The sequence below is a fragment of the Mustelus asterias genome, chromosome 13 (genome assembly GCF_964213995.1).
Source record: "Mustelus asterias chromosome 13, sMusAst1.hap1.1, whole genome shotgun sequence".
NCBI lineage: Eukaryota > Metazoa > Chordata > Chondrichthyes > Carcharhiniformes > Triakidae > Mustelus > Mustelus asterias.
The window spans coordinates 48,470,235-48,475,487 of record NC_135813.1 but is presented as its reverse complement, the minus strand read 5'-3'; positions in this window follow the sequence as shown (position 1 = coordinate 48,475,487).

The window sequence follows — 5,253 nt, the reverse complement described above, 5'->3', positions numbered from 1 at the left end:
ACCCGGAACCGGAAATGTGCCAGGCTTAACTGAGGTTCACCCCTGAGTTTATCGCATCATTGATTCAGCTTCTGATTCTGTCATGGACAATCATTACCTTGATTTTACAGCACCTCTCATGTAATAAAATATCCCAAATCGCTTTCCAAACAAAATTCAAGATCATCTTAAATGATGATCACAGGGCCAGATGTAGAGGAGTGTAACCGGCTGAGGATTATAGACAGTCGAGTCATAGAGATTTACAGCATGGCCTTTCGGCCCAACTTGTCCATGCCGCCCTTTTTTTACCACTAAGCTAGTCCCAATTGCCCGCATTTGGCCCATATCCCTCTATACCCATCTTACCCATGTACCTGTCTAAACGCTTTTTAAAAGACGAAATTGTACCCGCCTCTACTACTGCCTCTGGCAGCTTGTTCCAGACACCACCCTCTGTGTGAAAAAATTGCCCCTCTGGACCCTTTTGTATCTCTCCCCTCTCATCTTAAACCCATGCCCTCCAGTTTTAGACTCATCAGAATCATAGAAACCCCTACAGTGTAGAAAGAGGCCATTCGGCCCATCGAGTCTACACCGACCACAATGCCACCCAGGCCCTACCCCCATATCCCTACATATTTTACCTGCTAATCTACCCATCTCAAGACACTAAGGGGCAATTTTAGCACGGCCAATCAACCTAACCCGCACATCTTTGAACTGTGGGAGGAAACCGGAGCACCCGGAGGAAACCCACGCAGACACGAGGAAAATGTGCAAACTCCACACAGACAGTGACCCAAGCCAGGGATCGAACCCAGGTCCCTGGAGCTGTGAAGCAGCAATGCTAACCACTGTGCTACCGTGCCGCCCTTAGACTCCCCTACCTTTGGGAAAAGATATTGACTATTAACTGATCTGTGCCTCTCATTTTATAGATCTCTCCTCAGCTTTCTACGGTCCAGGGAAAAAAGTCCCAGTCTATCCAGCTTCTCCGTATAACTCAAACCAACAAGTCCCAGTAGCATCCTAGCAATTATTTTCCGCAGTCTTTCTAGTTTAATAACATCCTTTCTGTAATAGGGTGACTAGAACTGTTAGTTGCTCTGGCAACAATATTCAACTTGATGAGACACAGCTGAATCTTGAAAGGTATGCAATTAGCTTTTCAAGACCTGTTGTAAATGGTGCTGACATGACATCACGGCAGCACCAGCTGAATATTTAGCGTGGGCTCAATACCCGAAGTGAATGCTCGCTAATGAGATGTTAATGCATAGAATCCCTACAGTGCAGAAGGAGGCCATTCGGCCCATCGAGTCTGCACCGACCACAATCCCACCCAGGCCCTACCCCCACATATTTTACCTGCTAATCCCTCTAACCTACGCATCTCAGGACTCTAAGGGGCAATTTTTAACCTGGCCAATCAACCTAACCCGCACATCTTTGGACTGTGGGAGCACCCGGAGGAAACCCACACAGACACGAGGAGAATGTGCAAACTCCACACAGACAGTGACCCGAGCCGGGAATCGAACCCGGGACCCTGGAGCTGTGAAGCAGCAGTGCTAACCACTGTGCTACCAAATTAGATTTGTGCCTTTCCCTGGCGTGCCACATCACTCCGCTGGTGAGATTAGTTCCAAATCGGAAATGTGATCTCGCCAGCGAGATTCACATTTCTTTCAAACTCTCCACCATTTGAACCTGCATTGTCATTCCCACAGACGGAGAGAAAGGGCTCAAGCTTCCAGCCTAGCAGTATTTTGAAGACAGATCTGGATAGATTCTTGATTAACAAGGGGATGAAAGGTTATTGGGGGTGGGCAGAAATGATTTGATTTGATTTATTATTGTCACGTGCATTAGTATACAGTGAAAAGTATTGTTTCCTGCACACCACACAGACAAAGCATACTGTTCACAGTGAAGGAAATGAGAGAGTGCAGAATGCAGTGCTACAGCCACAGCCAGGGTGCAGAGAAAAATCAACCCACTACGAAGTAGGCCCGTTCAAAAAGGAGTCTAACAACACCAGGTTAAAGTCCAACAGGTTTATTTGGTAGTAAATGCCACTAGCTTTCGGAGCGCTGCTCCTTCGTCAGATGGAGTGGAAATCTCCATCTGACGCAGATTTCCACTCCATCTGACGAAGGAGCAGCGCTCTGAAAGCTAGTGGCGTTTGCTACCAAATAAACCTGTTGGACTTTAACCTGGTGTTGTTAGACTCCTTACTGTGTTTACCCCAGTCCAACATCCATTTCCACATCATGAGGATTATAGGACAGGAGGATATTGGAGAGGAGGGAGGGAAGGCTATGGTGGGATTTGGACAGGGAGATGTGGATGAATTTTAAAACTGAGGCATTGCCAGAGTTGGAGTATTTCAGCAAATACAGGAGTGGTAGGTGACTAAAACTTGGTGCAAGTTTGGATAGGGGCCCCAGAGTTCAGATTCAGGAGAAGTTTATTGAAAGGGGAACAATTGAAGACAGTAATGCCTTCAAAGTGACATTTTGCAGGCTGCTCCCTCTCCCCTCTCCTAGTGTGTGCATGTACTAAAAAAGTTGATTAAAAACTGAAACTGCTGGAAAAGCTCAACAGGTCTGGCAACATTTGTGGAGAGAGAAAACAGAAGTTAGCATTTCAGGTCGGTGATCTTTTTGCAGTTACTGGTCCACGGAACCTAAATACTGGCAGCAGGATCAGAAGATGGGATAAATTGAAAAATACGATTTATGTAATCATTATGTAACCATAAATAGTGATGTCTTGAGGAGTGTACATATTACAGAGAAGAAGGTGCTGGAAGTCTTAAAGCGCATCAAGGTAGATAAATCCATGTGATCTGATGAAGTGTTGTCCAGGACATTGTGGGAAGCTAGGGAGGAAATTGCGGGTCCCCGATCCGAGATATTTGAATCATTGATAGTCACGGGTGAGGTGCCTGAAGATTGGAGAGTGGCAAATGTTGTGCCCTTGTTTAAATAGGGGTGCAGGGAAAAGCCTGGGAACTACAGGCCAATGAGCCTCACATCTGTGGTGGGTAAATTGTTGGAAGGTATTTTGAGAGACAGGATCTACAGGCATTTAGAGACGCAAAGACTGATTAGGGACAGTCAGCATGGCTTTGTGAGTGGAAAATCATGTCTCACAAATTTGATTGAGTTTTTTGAAGGGGTAACCAAGAAGGTAGATGAGGGCAGTGCAGCTGATGTTGTCTACATGGACTTTAGAAAGGCCTTTGACAAGCTACCGCATGGTAGGTTGTTGCATAAGGTTAAATCTCATGGGATCCAGGGTAAGGTATGTAAATGATACAAAATTGGCTTCTCGACAGAAGCCAGAGGGTGGTTGTAGAGGGTTGTTTTTCAAACTAGAGGCCTGTGACCAGCGGTGTGTCTCAGGGATCAGTGCTGGGTCCACTGTTATTTGTCATTTATATTAATGATTTGGATGAGAATATAGGGGGCATGGTTAGTAAGTTTGCAGATGACTATGGTGGTATAGTGGACAGTGAAGAAAGTTATCTCCAATTGCAACGGGATCTTGATCAATTGGGCCAGTGGGCTGACGAATGCAAGGTGATGCATTTTGGTAGATTGAACTAGGGCAGGACTTACTCAGTTAATGGTAGGGCGTTGGGGAGAGTTACAGAACAAAGAGATCTAGGAGTACATGTTCATAGCTCTTTGAAAGTGGAGTCACGGGTGGACAGAGTGGTGAAGAAGGCATTCGGCATGCTTGGTTTCATCAGTCAGAACATTGAATACAGGAGTTGGAATGTCTTGTTGAAGTTGTACAAGACATTAGTAAGGCCACGCTAGAAAACTGTGCGCAATTCTGGTCACCCTATTATAGAAAGGATATTATTAAACTAGAAAGAGTGCAGAAACGATTTACTAGGATGCTACCGGGACTTGATGGATTGAATTAGAAACATAGAAAAACTACAGCACAAAACAGGCCCTTTGGTCCCACAAGTTGTGCCGAACATATCCCTACCTTCTAGGCCTACCTATAATCCTCCATCCTATTAAGTCCCATGTACTCATCCAGGAGTCTCTTAAAAGTCCCTATTGAGTTTGCCTCCACCACCACTGACGGCAGCCGATTCCACTCGCCCACCACCCTCTGTGTGAAAAACTTCCCCCGAACATTTCCCCTGTACCTAAAACCTGTGTCCTCTCGTAGCAGCCATTTCCACCCTGGGAAAAAGCCTCTGAGAGTCCACCCGATCTATGCCTCTCAACATCTTATATACCTCTATTAGGTCTCCTCTCATCCTATGTCTCTCCAAGGAGAAAAGACCGAGCTCCCTCAGCCTATCCTCATAAGGCATGCCACTCAAACCAGGCAACATCCTTGTAAATCTCCTCTGCACCCTTTCAATCATTTCCACATCCTTCCTGTAATGAGGCGACCAGAACTGAGCACAGTACTCCAAGTGGGGTCTGACAAGGGTCTTATATAGCTGCATCGTTATCCCCAGACTCCTAAACTCAATCCCTCGATTGATAAAGGCCAGCACACCATACGCCTTCTTAACCACCTCCTCCACCTGCGGGGCCGATTTTAGAGTCCTATGGACCCAGACCCCAAGGTCCTTCTGATCCTCTACAGTACTAAGAGTCTTTCCCTTAATATTGTACTCCTTCATCCCATTTGACCTGCCAAAATGGACCACTACGCATTTATCTGGGTTGAAGTCCATCTGCCACTTCTCCGCCCAGTCTTGCATCCTATCTATGTCCCTCTGTAACTTCTGACATCCCTCCAGACTATCCACAACCCCACCGACCTTCGTGTCGTCGGCAAACTTACCAACCCATCCCTCCACTTCCTCATCCAGGTCATTTATGAAAATGACAAATAGCAAGGGTCCCAGAACGGATCCCTGGGGCACACCACTGGTGACCGACCTCCAATTAGAAAAAGACCCATCTATACACACACTCTGCCTCCTTTGGGCAAGCCAGTTCTGGATGCACAGGGCAGCAGCCCTTTGGATCCCATGCCCTCTCACTTTTTCTAGAAGCCTTGCATGGGGGCTTATCGAACGCCTTGCTAAAATCCATATAAACCACATCTACCGCTTTCCCTTCGTCAATGTGTTTAGTCACATTTTCGAAGAACTCCACCAGGCTCGTAAGGCACGATCTGCCTTTGACAAAGCCGTGCTGAGTATTCTTGAGCATACTAAACCTCTCTAAATGCTCATAAATCCTGTCACTCAGGATCTTCTTCATCAGCTTACCAACCACTGAG